Below are 18,507 nucleotides of genomic sequence, written 5' to 3'. Positions count from 1 at the left end.
ATTGTAGGATTTCTATTGAATTAATTGGTAAATTCCTCAGAAAAATAAGTATTTGGTCACCTACAAACAAGCAAGATTTCTGGCTCTCACAGACCTGTAACTTCTTCTGTAAGAGTCTCCTCTGCGGGGCAATCCCCAGCATAAAAATGCATACAATGGAGGATGCCTGCAGCGGACTACAAGTGTCACAATAGAATCCTACACCAGATAAATGGTGTGGATGTGTAACAATTAGAATACAATACAGGAATTTAGGAGCACTACTGTGGTGGATGTATACAATGACATTGGCTAACCCTCAACACTGATGTTAAAATTGAGACATTAGCCAGTATATCCTAGTATGAAGGACATTCCTGAGCCCGCACACCAACGTTAGGTCACGGGACCTAACACTAAACCTACCTGTGCGTGATAAGCAAAACCAGGGGCCAGTGGGCAATTACGGCAGCATTAGGCCGACTCACAGCTTCCTCCCAGATACCCTCCAGTGTGGCTACAAGCACACACACACAATGGGAGGAGGGAGGCAGACTACAATCCCCACCTAAGTTGGCTAATATAGTTGCCGGCCTCACAGGTGCTCCTTCATTCTGCCTGGAAGATGTTCAATGCACATTACATATGGAGTTTACACACCTCCAAGTATAATATTAAACAACAACAAAGACGTGGTCTCAAATGGCTGGAGGTACTTATACTGGGGGAGCAGATCCTGCCCTTGTAGTCTGTTTTGCTTATCACGCACAGGTAGGTATAGTGTTAGGTCCCGTGCCACTTGAGAAACCTTGGCGTTGGTGTGCAGGCTCAGGTATGTCCTTCATACAAGGATATACTGGCTAATGTTAACATCAGTGTTGAGGGATAGCCAATGTCATTCTTTACACCTATCACAGTAGTGCACCTAAATTCCTGTATTGTATTCTAATTGTTACACATCCACACCGTTTATCTGGTGTAGGATTCTATTGTGGCACTTGTAGTCCACTGCAGGCATCCTCCATTGTATGCATTTTTATGCTGGGGATCGCACCTAGCAATGGACCACAAGCCCAGTATAAATGCACAACTGCATTTGGGGGTGAGTACCTCCAGCCTTTTGAGACCACTTCTTTATTGTTGTTTAAACTTTATACTTGGAGGTAAACTCCATATGTAATGCGCCTTGAACATCTTCCAGGCCGCATTAACGAGCACCTGTGAGGCCCGGCAACTATATTAGCCAACTTATGTGGGGCTTGTAGTCTGCCTCCCTCCTCCCATTGTATGTGTGCTCAGCCACACTGGAGGGTATTTGGGAGGATGCTGTGAGTCAGCCTCATGCTGCCGTAATTGCCCACTGGCCCCTTGTTTTTGGTTATCCCGCACAGGTAGGTTTAGTGTTAGGTCCCATGCCACTTGAGAAACCTTGGCGTTGGTGTGTGGGCTCAGGTATGTCCTTCATACAAGGATATTCTGGCTAATGTCTCAATTTTAACATCAGTGTTGAGGATTAGCGAATGTCATTGTATACATCCACCATAGTAGTGCACCTAAATTCCTGTATTATATTGATGGGCTGTCTTTTAGGCAAGAAATTGAAATACGCTTTGAAAAATGGATGCAAAAAATATGACATAAAGATCAAATACGTACAGCATCATATATATGGATGCATCAATATTTTAATTTCTCTCTGTAGACTTCATTGGGTTTTTCCATTAGCAAAAAAGGATAAAAGAAGAACATGATGTCTTTATAAAATATGTGTCTATCTTAGGGTACATTCAAAAAAATTAAAAAGACCGACTGCTGCTGTATTCCCGCCAGACCCATGCCGCATCCCATTCATTTGAATGAGCCGACTTGAGTCATCTAGTGACTCCAGTCTGCTTATTTTTGGACCATATACTGTTTTGTTGCTGGACCGGAAACCGTGGTCTGCCGCAGGTTTTTAGTTTTGGCAATGAAATTGATACGGTTAAAAAATGAGCTTCGGTTGGCTCATTCAATTGAATGGGATGCGTCACAGGTCCACCGGGAATACTGCATCGGCCATTTTTAACCCCTTAAGGACAAAGGGCGTATGGGTACACCCTTGCGCGTCCTGGTACTTAAGGACCAGGGGCATACCTGTACACCCTGGTCCCATTACAGGTGTTTAAAGCACACTCAAGGGCTGAGCGTGCTTCAAACCCGGTGTGTCCTGAATGCTATCAGCAGCCAGGAACCAGGGCTAATGCCGGGCATCACCGATCGGACCGATACCTGGCATTAACCCTTTAGATGCAGCAATAAAAGTTGCTTGCGGTGTTTAAAGTGAAAGTAAAACAATCCCGGCAGCTCAGCGGAGCTGATTGGGACCATCGCAATGAAATCGCGATGTCCCAATATGCTGAGAAGATGGCGGGAGGGCTCTTACCTGCCTCCTCGCCATCGATCGGTGATTCTCTGCTGCCTCCAGCCTCTGCAGGCTGGAGCAGCAGAGCACCGATAACACTGATTAATGCTGAGCCAAAGCTTAGCATTGAAAAATGTATGCAATCCAAAGACTGCATGGTATAGCCCCCTATGGGGGGCTGAAAAAAATATGAAAAAATAAAATGTGTAAAAAAAACATAGACAGGATAGAGCTATTAAAAAAATTCCAAAAGTTAAGCATTCCACTGAGCACCATTAAAGGAGTACTCCTGGATAAGAAATTGTATACCCTATCCTAAGGAACGTACGGGGCCCGGTAGTCAGCGGCAAGGGGTTGTGCCGAAAAATTGCATGATGTGGCAGCCGGCACTCCCCCTCAATACGTCTCTATGGGAGAGCAAGAGCGCTGCATTCGGCAGCCTCCGCCTCCAACATAGAAATGTATTGAAGAGGCGTGTTGGCCGCCACGTCAGGCGGTGGTCGAAACGCGCTATTTCTGCAAAGAGCCAAGGGCCCAAGTGGTCAGACCCCCCGTGATCTGAAACTTATCCCCTATTCTTAGGTTAAGGGATAAGTTTTCTTATCCCGGAGTACGCCTTTAATTCCATTATAACAAAATAGAAAGAATATGGCACAAATACTGTACTGCACCAACCAAAACTCACATAGCGGGCAAGGAGGGCACTAAAGGTGTTTTACCATCTCATAACCTGATCCTGTATGGCCTATAGGGGATAACAAGCAGATCAGTGGGTTTGGGGCCATTGGGGCCCCCGACAATCTTGAGAACGAGGACATAATTGTCCCTAGAATGAATGGTGCAGACCATATTTGTACAACCACTGCTCTGTTTATTCTCTATGGGGCTGCCAAAAATTTCTAAGTTCAGTCCATAGAGAAGGAATTGATTGGTGGTTGTACAGACATGGTCTACACTAGTCATTCCGGGGACAATTATTTCCCTGTTCTTTGGATCAACAGGGGTCCCAGAGCACGGACTTCTGTTGATGTTCTTGTTACCCTCTATCCTGTGGTAAGGGGATAACCTAATGAGATGGGAAAACCTATTTATCCAGACATTCAACAATGACACACACAAGCATAGGTGGAAGTATCTGTCCATAGGACCACTGTGAGCTGTATACTTCAAAGAGAAAGAAAAAAGAGGCCAGAAAAAAGCCATTGTTTAAAGAGTCGCCAAACTATATTTTCTAAACTAACACAGAATATATTCCTTAAAGGGGTACTCCGGTGGAAAACTTTTTTTTTTAAATAAACTGGTGCCAGAAAGTTAAACAGATTTGTAAATTACTTCTATTAAAAAATCTTAATCCTTTAAAGTACTTTTTAGCAGCTGTGTGCTACAGAGGAAACTTTTTTGTGTTCTCCACAGTGCTCTCTGCTGACACCTTTGTCCATGTCAGGAACTGTCCAGAGCAGGCTAGGTTTGCTATGGGGATTTTCTCCTGCTCTGGACAGTTCCTGATACAGGCATCAGGTGTCATCAGAGAGCACTGTGGACAACACAAAAAAGAAATTAAAAAAATGTAGATTTTCCTCTGTAGCAATCAGCTGCTAAAAAGTACTAAAAGGATTTAAAAATGTTAATAGAAGTAATTTACAAATCTGTTTAACTTTCTGGCAACAGTTAATTTAAAAAAGAAAAGTTTTCCACCAGAGTACCCCTTTAACTACTCCTATCACCCCTACTGCCCTTAAAAAAAAATGTCCTAGCTTTAAAGAGCTCTGCATCATACCTTTCCCTTTGCTCACGTTGTGTGAGCTCCAAGCAGGAGAAGGAGCCTCGCCATGGCCCGCACGCACTTCCTGAGCTTGGTCTCCTGCCAGGCCGGAAGGAGACCAAACTAACTGTTTGACTTGTGCAGGGAACAGAACAGAGCCACATAGTGGCCATTTTTTTTAATCACATCAAAAATATATAAAGGTTGAGAATTTTAACAGCAAGTAAATAGCAAAGTGTCTTATACTTACATAAGGAACAATATATTAAAAGTTTAGTTTAGTGACAGGTACTCTTTAACCCCTTAAGGACTCAGCCCATTTTGGCCTTAAGGACTCAGACAATTTAATTTTTACGTTTTCATTTTTTCCTCCTCGCCTTCTAAAAATCATAACTCTTTTATATTTTCATCCACAGACTAGTATGAGGGCTTGTTTTTTGCGCGACCAGTTTTCCTTTGTAATGACATCACTCATTATATCATAAAATGTATGGCGCAACCAAAAAACACTATTTTTGTGGGGAAATTAAAACGAAAAATGCAATTTTGCTAATTTTGGAAGGTTTCGTTTTCACGCCGTACAATTTATGGTAAAAATGACATGTGTTCTTTATTCTGAGGGTCAATACGATTAAAATGATACCCAATATTACATACTTTTATATTATTGTTGCGCTTAAAAAAAATCACAAACTTTTTAACCAAATTAGTACGTTTATAATCCCTTTATTTTGATGACCTCTAACTTTTTTATTTTTCCATATAAGCGGTGGTATGGGGGCTCATTTTTTGCGCCATGATCTGTACTTTTTTTTTGATACCACATTTGCATATAAAAACATTAAATTAATTTTTTATAATTTTTTTTTTTATAAAATGTATTAAAAAAGTAGGAATTTTGGCCTTTTTTTTTTTTGTTCACGCCGTTCACCGTACGGGATCATTAACATTTTATTTTAATAGTTCGGACATTTACGCACGCGGCGATACCAAATATGTCTATAAAAAAAAAATTACGCTTTTTGGGGGTAAAATAGGGAAAAACTGACGTTTTACTTTTTTATTGGGGGAGGGGATTTTTCACTTTTTTTTACTTTTACTTTTACATTTTTTTACATTTTTTTTACACTTGAATAGTCCCCATAGGGGACTATTCATAGCAATACCTTGATTGCTAATAGTATAGGACATAGAACAGATCAGTATTATCGGTCATCTTCTGCTCTGGTCTGCTCGATCACAGACCAGAGCAGGAGACGCCGGGAGCCGCACGGAGGAAGGAGAGGGGACCTCCGTGCGGCGTTATGAATGATCGGATCCCCGCAGCAGCGCTGCGGGCGATCCGATCATTCATTCAAATCGCGCACTACCGCAGATGCCGGGATCTGTATTGATCCCGGCACCTGAGGGGTTAATGGCGGACGCCCGCGAGATCGCGGGCGTCGGCCATTGCCGGCGGGTCCCTGGCTGCGATCAGCAGCCGGGATCAGCCGCGCATGACACGGGCATCGCTCCGATGCCCGCGGTTATGCACAGGACGTAAATGTACGTCCTGGTGCGTTAAGTACCACCTCACCAGGACGTACATTTACGTCCTGCGTCCTTAAGGGGTTAAAGTAGCCCTTAATTTTTTCATAATGTGCACTCTCCATCACTAGTACTACAGTGCCCTCAGTTTTTTTTCCAGAACGTCTTCATCCATATGTTGAATTACTGTAGCTGTGTCATGTGACCAGCATCCAAACCATTAGAACATTTCATGGCTTTATGTGTCATAGGAAGTGGTGTGTCCAGGGTCAGCTGATTTTCTGTGAACTACACAATTACATCATTACCTATCAGGTTCCACTTGGTAGCTTCCCAGATTTATCTGTGTGCTTCTACAGTTGCTCTCTCTATGGAATCACAATATTTATAGTGATAGTGAGACACCCCTCCCCCAAAGTTGTGATCACATGATGCGTTTTTTGCATGTTTTTTATGTTTCTTCAGCAATGTTCCCAAAATCACTGCAAGGTTTGTGTTATTTTGCACAAATCATGATAAAAACTTGGGATTTTTAAAAACCATAGCAAAAATGCAGTCAAAACGTGAAAAAATTAAAATAAAAACACTGCCATTTCCCAGGGAATTAATAGGTGAGAGTAGGGCCTTAAAAGTTTTTACAATTACCTGCTACAATGCAATGACAATGGCCCTCATTTACTATTCTAAACCCGACCTCTTTTGTCGTGTTTTTTTGTCGCATCTTTGTCTGCGCCATGTCGCAGACATCGTGCGCCAGTCTGCGACACTATGCGAAATTTTTTCCCGATGGACCCGATGTGGATTCTCCCAAACCCGAAAAAGGGGCGTTACCCGACATTTCTGAGCTTTCCCACGTATTTATTAAGGTTTCCAACCCGAATTTGTTGAATTGTTGTGGATTTTTCCCGACAGCTCAGAGGAGTTGGAAACCAAAACCTACAAAACCCACGTGCGACAAACAGGATGCGACATAATAATAAATACCAGGGGAAAAAAGCAGTCGGGTAAGAAAGCAACATAGACTTACAACCCGATTTTCTTAGTAAATGAGGGCCTATATGTTGTTACCTTCCACCTTTTGGTGGCAAGTATAACTCACTAGGGTAGCCCCACACAGGAACCTCTCCCCATTTCCAACTAAAAACCCTGGGAAAAGGCAGTGTTTTTGGCAGTGGAAGTTTTATGTAATGCATATCCTCAATACTTACTTGTGCACATCAACACTTTGACAAAAGAGACCATTTTCTTCTGCCTACCTGCCTCAGCTACTATTCTGATCCTGCCACCTGCCTGATGCCACACATCTGAGGTCAAGTATTTCTTCATTCACCCACTTTCGTCACCTGGTATTGGTATTGCCACCTACCATGCCACTCTGTCACCTGGTCACTTTCAGGACTCCTGATTCTGCTGATGCCACCTCCATGCTGTGTCATTCTGCCACCATATGTTCTCCTCATGCTGATGCCACCTCCAGGCTGTGTCATTTTGCCACCATATGTTCTCCTCTTGTTGATGCCACCTCCAGACATTGTCATTCAGCCACTATATGGTCTCCTCATGTTTCCGCCACCTCCAGGCTGTGTCATTCTGCCACTATATGGTCTCCTCTTTCTGCTGCCAACTTCAGGCTGTGTCATTCTGCCACATTATGGTCTCCTCATGCTGCTACCACCTCCAGGCTTTGTCATTGTGCCGCCATGAGGTCTCCTCATGCTACTGGCACATTAAATAAAACTTTTTATGTTAATCTATTTAAAATCTTCAATTTGAATTTAAAAAAATAATATCTTTAATCTTTTCATTTGTGAGGCCCTATGGTCTGGTCAGGCTGCCGCCACCTCCAGGCTGTGTCATTCTACCACTATATGGTCTCCTCTTGCTGCCACCAACTCCAGGCTGTTTCATTCTGCCACATTATGGTCTCCTCATGCTGCTGGCACATTAAATAAAACTTTTTATGTTAATCTATTTAAAATCTTCAATTTAAATTTAAAAAAATGTCTTAATTATTTTCAATTGTGAAGCCCTATGGTTTCATCAGGCTGCCGCCACCTCCAGGCTGTGTCATTCTGCCACTATATGGTCTCCGCTGAAAGGCAGTGGCTGGAACAGGTGGTGGCTTGCCTTGTGGAGGACCGCCAGCTCGATGCTCACCAAAATGGGTCCTCAAAAAAGGATTCACATTTTTTTTAAATTAAATTAAATATAAATTTAAATTAAGAAATCTCGTTAATCACTTCAATTGTGATGCCATATGGTCTCCCGACCATGCCACCACATCCAGAGGCTCTGCGTCAGTGATTCTAATAGCAACACCTGTAATATGCATGTCATACTGAATAACAGTATTATTTCACTGACCCAGCACACTCCCCATGTGTGTTATGGCAAGGAAAGTGTTCTACACCCCTATTGAGGCTCTCTGTAGCCCAGAAATAGACATTTTTAATAGCGATTTGTCGCGAATAAATTCGGATCGAACCAAAAGTTTTCGGAAAATTCAGCGAATCATCCGAATCTAATTTTTCAAAAGTTCGCTCATCTCTAGCAATGATGTGTCAAATCACTTTCCCCTCATGTCGATATTTCTCTAAAGAAATGCACTTTGAATTGCATGTAGTGTGAACTGACACCAACCCACTTATGAATCTCTTCAGTTCAGGCTGCTGCTGTCTAGCCAGGCGATTAGGTGATCTCATTAAGGGAACTGCAGCAATAGACTTCACCACCTATTTCTGTAGAAAGTAGAAAATCATTTCTGTGATGAAATTGGAATCAATATGAAAACCATACATGACTTTAAGATTGTTGTACACCAACACACCCCTTATTACTTAAAGGGGTATTTCAGGAAAAAAAACTTTTTTTTTATATATCAACTGGCTCCAGAAAGTTAAACAGATTTGTAAATTACTTCTATAAAAAAAATCTTAATCCTTTCAGTACTTATGAGCTTCTGAAGTTAAGGTTGTTCTTTTCTGTCTAAGTGCTCCCTGATGACGTGTCTCGGGAACCGCCAGGTTTAGAAGAGGTTTGCTATGGGGATTTGCTTCTAAACTGGGCGGTTCCCAAGACACATGTCATCAGAGAGCACTTAGACAGAAAAAAACAACCTTAACTGCAGAAGCTCATAAGTACTGAAAGGATTAAGATTTTTTAATAGAAGTAATTTACAAATCTGTTTAACTTTCTGGAGTCAGTTGATATATAAAAAAAAGTTTTTTTCCTGGATAACCCCTTTAAAGGATCTGGAGTAGTTTTACTTGGTAAAATGCGCAAAAATACCAGTATCCAGATGTGCTAAGCCAATAAAGACATCCCTGAAGAGACTTGCATTACTTTTAGGGTGTGAATACATATGCAATATATTGCACATTGAAAGTGAATGGCTTGTGTAAATGAATTAGTTGTTTAATACAACATTTTTGCAATTTACGACATCACTATAGCACCAAGAACCAGAAACCTATTTTAGATTTAAAGCATATTTTGCATATGAGAAAAGTTGAAACACAGTCCTGGTCTTTATTACCTGAGGTGTAGCTGCTGGTTGAACTATTTATTACAGCCACTTTGCCAATACTACTGTGCTGGCTGTGCCTTACCTTCCTTCCCACAGATCCTATGAGCCTGCAGCTGCCTTGGGTGCAGTCAATTGCAAGGCACAAACTGTCTTACCATTAATCTGGTGCTCTTTGGCTCTTGGCTGATAGGAGAGGCATTTATTTATTATTGGGGCAGGACACATATTCATTCTGTCCTATTCTCTGATTAGGCAATGGGTCAGAATTTTGTTAACTTGTACGAACTGTTTAGACCATTTTAATTATAGTCTACTTCGGGCCAAAAATTTTAAGCATAATCTAGTTTTCACTAGATGATAAATGTGCCTTAAACCTAGACACTATGGCGACATGTCCCCTTTTCAGATAGAAATTGAAAACCAGAGTGTTGTACAGAGGTATTCTTTCTAGCATAAAAGTACAATGTATTAGTCTTCAAACCCTTTCACTTTTTTTTACATTTTGCTTTGTTGCAACCTAGTGCTAAAATAAAATAAAAATCATTTTTCACCTCACCCCTTAAGGACCCTTAAGGATTTTTTACGTTTTTGTTTTTTCCTCCTCGCCTTCAAAAAATCATAACTCTTTTTTATTTTCATTTACAGACTAGTATGAGGGCTTGTTTTTTGCGCGAACAGTTGTCCGTTGTAATGCCATCACTCATTTTACCATAAAATGTATGGCGCAACAAAAAAATATACTATTTGTGTGGGGAAATTAAAAAGAAAACAGCAATTTTGAGAAATTTTTGAAGGTTTTGTTTTCACGCCGTACAATTTATGGTAAAAATGACATTATTCTTTGGGTCAATACGATTAAAATGATACCAGTGATAACATACTTTTCTATTACTGTTGCGCTTAAAAAAATCGCAAACTGTTTAACCAAATTAGTACGTTTAAAACCCCCTATTTTGAAGACCTATAACTTTTTAATTTTTTTGTAAAAGAGGCGGTATGAGGGCTCATTTTTTGCGCCGTGATCTGCACTTTTTATTGACCATATTTGCTTATATAAAAGTTTTAATACATTTTTTATAAATTTTTGGGGGAATAAAGTGTTATGGAAAAAGCAGCTATATTGGACTTTTTTTTTTACATTCACCATATGGTATCATTAAAATTTTATTTTAATAGTTGGGATATTTACGCTCACGACGATACCAAATATGTATATAAAATATTTTTTAACACTTTTTTGGGGGGAAATAGGGAAAATGGGACAATTTACGTTTTTATTGGGGGAGGTTTTTTTTCACATTTTAGTAACTTTTTTTTAAAACTATTTTTACTTTTATTTTTACACTTTATTAGTCCCCATAGGATGCTATTTATAGCAATCATTCGATTGCTAATACTGTTCAGTACTATGCATAGGACATCGCAGACCAGAGCAGAAGACCCGTGAAAGGCAGCGGAGGCAGGTGAGGGGACCTCCGGCTGCCATGCTGGATGATTGGATTGCCGCAGCAGCGCTGCGGCCGATCCGATCATCCATTCAATGTACCGCACTGCTGCAGATGTTGTGATCTGTATTAAGGGGTTAATGGCGGACATCCTGCGATCGCGGACGTCCGCCATTATCGGCGGGTCCCTGGCTTCTATCAGCAGCCGGGACCTGCCAGGCATGACCCGAGCATCACTCCGATGCTCGCGGTTATGTATAGGACATAAATGTGCGTCCTGGTGCGTTATGTACCAGCTCACCAGGACGTACATTTACGTGTGGCGTAGTTAAGGGGTTAAAGGGGTACTCCACCCCTAGATATCTTATCCCCTATCAGGTGTCCAGAAGGGACAGTGTTGTGCTTTTGCAACATCCAAAAGCACTATTGCCCATATTTATCAATCAGCCCAAAACCCTAATTGTCTCGTTTTTCCCATAGCAACCAATCACAGCTCAACTTTTATATCTTAACGAGCTCTTGTAAAGTTAAAGGTGAGTGCTGATTGGTTGCTAAGGGAAAAATCAGACAATTAGGTTTTCAGGCTGATTGATAAATCTGGGCTATGTCTACAGCCAACCGCCTGGCATCTACTCGCCTCTTCTTAAAAGCAAATTAGGTTGGTTTGATAACTTCTGTCCTTAGTGAAACCATGCTGGATATGTCTTTTGCCTCCTATATATTCCTGCATAAGCCCCTCAAATAATTTTCACACATTAGATGTTAGGCTTACTAGTCCATAGTTACCTAGATGGGACCTTGTGCTGTTTTTAAAGTCAACACATTTGCCTTGCACCAGTCCCTTGGCATAATACCAGACACTAGAGAATCTCTAAATATCAGGAACAAAATTACATATATAACTAATCTGAGTTCTCTAAGAATTCGTAGGTGTAATCCATCCTGTCCTGGAACTCTTTAATTTACTTTGGACCAAATCTACATTAAGCTGGTTCAGTATATTTGATGATGTGTTACCAGCACTGGCCAGGCCTGTGTCAGCTCCTCCATCTTGTATTGCATTTGTATACAGAGCTAAAGAACCCATTCAGTAGCTCTGCCTTCTCTTGATACCCGGTGATTGCCTCCCCATTATCATTATTTAGGGGTCCTAAATGCTCTGACATTTGCATATATATAATTCTGGGATATGTTTTTATTTTTTTGTCACCTGTGAATTTCTGGTACTTTTATTACCTTTTTTACTCATTTTTTTTTTTTTAAAGACAAAAGCTGACCCATCTGATTTGTATTTATAAATGCAATTTTTTTTTTGTTATTTATTGCCCTTTTAACACCATGTGGGATTAATTTATTATTATTGCCCTTCTTGTTTTGCCCCTTTTGCTTGTTTTCAGTTTTTTCTTTTAGGACTGATTTTGGCTTTATAAGTGCCTGTTTTGTTTTGACATGCTTGTCTGATTTCCTATATATTACTGCACACTTAGTCCAATGTAGGGAATGTCGCCCAGCTGGGGACCGTTGTTTAGGGCAGATAATCCAAGCAGATAGGGTCAATAGCTGTGGTTACTTTGTCCCTTACTCGATGTGACAAGACCATTTACTCAGGTTTGCACTCATGGATTTCGGGATTTTCTCTGCAGAGGATCTCAAGCACTGTCAGGTTGGAAAGGGACAGTCGGTGGACGCCATTTTCAGGTCACTCAAGGACATTCACTGAGTTGTCCCTAAGCCACTCCTGAGTTGTCATGACTGTGTTCTTAGGGTCATTGCCATGTTGGAAGGTCAGTATTTGGCCTAGTCTGAAGTCCAGAACACTCTGGATTAGGTTTTTATTAGGAATATCTCTGTAATTTGCTCCATTCAGCTTTCTCTCAACCTTGAATAGTGCCTGGTTTTCTACAGACACAACCATTAGATTTGAGGCCACAAAATCAAACTTGTTTGGATCTGAACAGAGAATCGTGTTTCTTCCAGTCTACAAGTCCTTTAGGGGCTTTTTTTTTTCAAACTCCAGATGGGCTTTTATGTGTCTTTTACTGAGGAGAGTCTTCTTTCTGGCCAATCTGCCATGAAGCCTAGATTTATGGAGTGTTGCTGGATTTTTTGCCTTCTGGAAGTTTCTCCCATCTGCAAATCTAAAGCTCATCCAGAATGACCACTGGTTTCTTGGTCACCTCTCTTACCAAGGCCCTTCTCCCTGAATACATAGTTTAATAGAGTAGCCGGCTCTAGGAAGAGTCCTGGTTGTTCCAAACTTCTTCCATTTAAAGATTATGGAGGCCACTGTGCTCTTAGGAACTTTTTTTTTTCAAACTGTAAATTTTTATTAAGGTTTTACAAGAACAAGGAAAAACAAAATCCAACAGCAACTGAGGGATAGCAATCCCTAAGGACAATGAGTATAGGTAAAAAGATTGTGACACAATAAATAAACATGGCAATTTGCAATACTCTAAAACAAAGGATGGCGAGGAACCGGAGGGGGTGGGGGGTGGAAGACAAGGAACCAACCAACAGACATAGACAAACCACAAAGAGGGAAAGTACTAGAGAGAAGGAGTGAGAAATAGAAGAATAGATGAAAGGAAAAGAAAAGGGAGTTCACGGGGGCCTTGTGTCCATGAATCTGTCCCAAGGGTCCCATATAGAAAGAAACTTTGGGATGTAATTGTGTAAAGAGGCCGTAAGAAACTCGAGAGAACAGATCTCTCGTACCCTAGCTATAAGATCACCTTCAGAGGGAGGAAGGGACCACTTCCAGTGCTTTGCAATAAGGGTCTTGGCCGCCAATACCATAAGCATAAAAAGCTTAAACTGAGTTTTAGTCAAGACCCTGGTGGACAGATGTAACAGATAGACCAAAAGGTCAGAGGGAACCATGGCATCTAGAACCTTATGAACCAACCCCCTCACAAGGGCCCAAAAGGGAACTACCAAGGGACAAGACCAAAATATATGGAAGACAGTGCCCAAGCCCACACCACAACGCCAGCATTGCGGAGGGATATTGGGATTTAATCTGTTAAGTAAGGCCGGGGTATGATACCAACCCATAAGCATCTTATAGTGTGTCTCTTTATAAGCTGTACAAATGGAAGCCTTAGAAGCCCTTTCCCAAGTCAATTTCCATTGGGGGAGAGTGATGGGAGAGCCAAGGGCCTCCTCCCAATGACTCATGTACTTATCTCAGGGAGGAAGGCCATCCTGGGGAGACAGTAGAAGGAAGTATATATTTGAAAGGAGTCCCTTTTGTAGCAGACCCCCCCCCCTGCACAACCTCTCAAAACCTGTAGGTAAAGAGACGGTCAATGAGGCTTGCCTAGAGGAGAGATAGTGATGAGGTAGTGTATAGTGAGCCTCCTCAGAGGTAGGGAGGTCCCAGCGAGCAGTCAATTGAGCAAAGGAGGAAAGTGAACGAGTACGAGGGTCAACTACATCAGCCCAACAAAAAAGGCCTCTAGACCCCCACTCCCGCTACATTTCAGAGGTCAAACCAGGGAGAAAGACAGGATGGTACAAGAAGGAGTGCAAGGGAGAAAAGGAAGAGAGCAGACCAAAACGCCTAAAACAATATGACCAGACATAGCATGAAAAAGACATGGGGCCCAGAAGGGGACAGGTAAGGGAGGGAAGAGGGGAAGACAACAAGAAAAAGTTAGGGTGAACAGGCGGAGATGAGCCGCCCAGTAATACTTAGTCACGTCTGGAACTCCCAACCCCCCTGAGGACCGACTGGCCAGCATCACAGACATCGGGAGTCTGTGTCGTTTGGCATCCCAGATGAACCGAAAAATAGCTGATTGGAAAGAACGCAGCGCAGTTAGGGGGACCCGAACCGGTAAAGTCTCAAAAATGTATAGTAATTTAGGGAGGATAGTCATTTTAACCGCCGCAATACGCCCAAAAAAGGAGATATACTGGGTTTGCCAGCGGTCCAACATAGCCCGTAACTCCTGAAACAGGGCAGGATAGTTAACAAAGTATAAACTAGAGTAGCGGGGGGAAAGCGAAACACCAAGATAAGCAATAGCAGAAGACCAACGAAAATAATAATTGGCCTGAAGAAGAGAAATCAAGGAGGAGGGGAGATTGAGAGGCATAGCTTCAGACTTGGAAAGATTAACTTTATAGCCAGAAACCAGTCCAAAGTTGTGCAGCAGTTTGTACAGAGAAGGTAGAGAGACGAGGGGATTAGTGAGGGTGAGTAAGATATCATCAGCAAAGAGACAGAGTTTAAAATCCCTACCATGCAATGAGACCCCAGAGACGTCCGGATCCCCCCGGATCAAGACAGCCAGGGGTTCTATGCATAATACAAAGATCAGGGGGGATAACGGACAGCCCTGCCTAGTACCATTCTTCAAAGTGAAAGTGGGGGAGGAAGTAGAAGGGAGTTTAAGAGAGGCCGTGGGGGAGGAGTAAAGACTCTGCAAGGCGGTAAGAAAATTGCCAGAGATCCCAAATTTCTGCAACGTAGCAAACATAAACAGCCAACCTAACCTATGAAAGGCCTTCTCAGTGTCTAAACTAAGCACCAAAGCCTAGTCAGACCTCCGATTGACCACGTCAATCAGATCCACCACTCTTCTCGTGTTGTCACCTCCCTGACGGCAGGGAATAAAACCCACTTGATGATTGTGAACAAGAGAGGGCATTAAGTGACAAAGACGAGTCGCCAGGACCTTAGAAAACTGTTTCAGAACTGAGTTGAGGAGGGCAATAGGTCTATAACTGGAACAATCATGAGGGTCCTTGCCAGGTTTAGGGATCAAGGTAATCAAAGAGTGAAGGAAGGACTGCAGGATCACCCCACCCTCCACGAGTTGAATAGAGAGACCAGGCGAGGAAGGAGAATGGAGGAGTAGGTTTTGTAGTATAGATAAGTGAAACCATCGGGACCTGGGGAGCGGCCTGCAAGGAGAGACTTGAGGACCTCCAAAGCTCCTCCAGAGTGATCGGAGCATTTAAGTAGTCTCTATCAGCGACCGAGAGAGCTGGAAGGCTACATCCGGAGAGAAAGGAGTTAAGTGAGGGAAGCTGAGAGGGAAGGGAATAAAGTTAGGAATAGTAGTCAAAGAAAAGTTTAGCGATAGAATCAGGATGGTACTGGAGAGTACCAGAAGGGTCCTTCAATGCAGAGGTGGCCTGGGCAGCAGCACGATCCCGTAGGCGCCAAGCCAACATAGTGTGAGCCTTATTACCCTTTTCATAAATAATGCTCTTAGGAACTTTAAGTGCAGAATCCATTTTGCACCTTTGCCCAGATCTGTGCCTCCACACAATACTGTATCTAAGCTTTACAAGCAGTTCTTTCCACCTTGATATTCAGCTGTGAGATTATATAGAAAGTCTATCTATATTTACAACAATTTACCAGAGGTGTAGAAGCATGATCAACTATAATGGGAGACCCCAGAGCTAAATGTCCTAAAAAGGGTCTGAAAAGTAATGTCCATGATGTCAAATACGCTGCAGATGCACTACGTGTGACCATGCCATAATGGTAAAAGTAACAATTTGTAAAAAGTAGGTGGTAACCTTCGTGAAACAGTCACAGTAGCTCTGGCTTTATTCATACCTTGTGCACTTATTGCAATGCTACAGCTACTGGGACTACTTCATAGATTGAACAGATTTGTGAGGCACAGAGTAGAAACCAGAGAATATAAATGCTTATATGCTGCACGTGTTATATGTAAAAAATCTGACAAACAGGTTCCCTGTACACTTTATGCATCAGATGTTTGCAAAATACACCTAGAATGCTTCACTAACTGGAAATTTCTTCCAGTTTTTCAGTGGAGAAATAGCAAGATTTTTCATGTAAGGAAACTATGCTATTGATACTGCTTACCTATTCTATTAAGGGTGCGTTCCCACCTGGCGTTTATGCAGCGTATTTCACACTGCGCAAAATTTGTATTTTACACAAGATGAAAAACTAATTTTATTAAATAAATCTAAATATGCATTTCTGTATTTGCTTGTATTTATTTTACTGTATTGTATATTACTGTGAATCATCCAGTTAAAAGTTGAAAGGTTAAGTTGTTATAGCTATATAACTGTGTATATAAGAATCTCCTCTAGTGGCAGCTCCAGGCCTAACAATTGTATAATAATGTAACCACATTTGGGTTCTGGTGCAGGCTGGATTTTTAATCAATTTAAATAAGAATGTAGTGAAAACATGAGACCAGAGGTCAGTAATGGGATTAGACCTGCTACACTATATCGTTTATTTATGATCTTTTTCAACCCAAATGGCAAGTGCTACATCTGTACCGTATAAACAAATTTAATCTAATAGACATCTGTCTTTTTAAACTTTAACACGTTTTAGCATAAAAAATGCACAAAGAGTTCTGGAAAATGTGCTGTTTTTGGTAGTGCAAATACATTGGCTAGGCTCCATTACAATGATCTTTAATTTTATCCATGGTCTGAGGTTTCTTCCAGCTTATTTGATCTTTGGATTGATGTGATGCTGATAGGAATGAAGGAGGCTTTAATCAGGGCGATTGCCATTTTTTCCATCCAGCTAACAAATTTGTCTTCATTCAGTTCATTTCATACATTAAGAATGTGTACAAACGACTTACAGATGTTCTGGAAGACACTTAGAGCTATAAATATTAAATATCATAAAAGAAAACTGTTGTCTTTGGAGCCGCTGGGCTACTATTCACATTCAGAAGAGTGACTGGGCCTGCCGGCCCTACAGATGTACCTTGTTTATGAAGATGAAGTGTATAATGCTTGCCTTCTATATGGAAAGGTGAACAACCACTGGTGTCTATTAGAGGTGAGTGAAGTTACAGTGATTCGATTTGTCACAAACTTCTCGGCGTTTGCTGACTTTAACCTGCATAAATTAGTTCAGCTTTCAGGTGCTCCGGTGGGCTGGAGATTCTCCTAGGACTGTATCCACCTTTTCCAGCCCACAGGAGCACCTGAAAGCTGAACTCATTTATGCAGGATAAAGTCATCAACTGCCGAGCCGAGAAGTTCATGACAAATCGCATTTTTTTTGTTTTTTTAAAAGCAGTACAATAATAGAAAAGTATGTAATCATGGGTATCAATTTAATCGCATTTACCAATCATTGGTATCATTTTAATCGCATTGACCCACAGAATAAAGAAAACATTACATTTTTACCATAAAGTATACAGCGTGAAAATAAAACCCTCCAAAATTTGCAAAACTTAGCAAAATAGTAAAAATTTTTAACTTCTTCACACAAATAATTTTTTGGGTTTGCCGTAATTTATGGTAAAATTTGTGATGTCATTACAAAGTTCAATTGGCCAAGCAAAAAACAAGCCCTCATATGGGTCTGTGGATGGAAATATAAAAGTTATATTTAAAAGTTATAAAAGTGATACCACATATGTTTATGTTTACTTTTGTTTATATATATATATATATATATATATATATATATATATTTTTTTTTTTTTTTTTACGGAAAATGATCACCTGTTCACCCACACTATAACCCGATACACCGGGTTATAGTGCGGGTTAACAGGGGACCGATGCGGGGTCTCGGACTGCTATACCTACCTGCAGTCCGGAACCCCGATCCTCTGAAGGTCCCCCTCTTTCAGCACTGACTTTCACTCTGAAAGCGGGCCAGCCGGTTGGATTTAAATATTCCTGACGCTGGTCACGTGATCGCTCGTGCCTTGCTGTAACATGCATAGGGTGTATGCTGGGTTAGTGAAATAATTAACTTAATTAACTTGTTTTTTGTTTTTTACTTTTTTGTTTTACACTTGTATAGCCCCCATAGGGGACTATAACATGCAATCTTCTGATTGCATACACTGTTCAATGCTTTGCCATAGCATAGCACTGA

This window comes from Hyla sarda, chromosome 3, assembly GCF_029499605.1.
Source record: "Hyla sarda isolate aHylSar1 chromosome 3, aHylSar1.hap1, whole genome shotgun sequence".
NCBI lineage: Eukaryota > Metazoa > Chordata > Amphibia > Anura > Hylidae > Hyla > Hyla sarda.
This window is presented reverse-complemented; position numbering follows the sequence as displayed.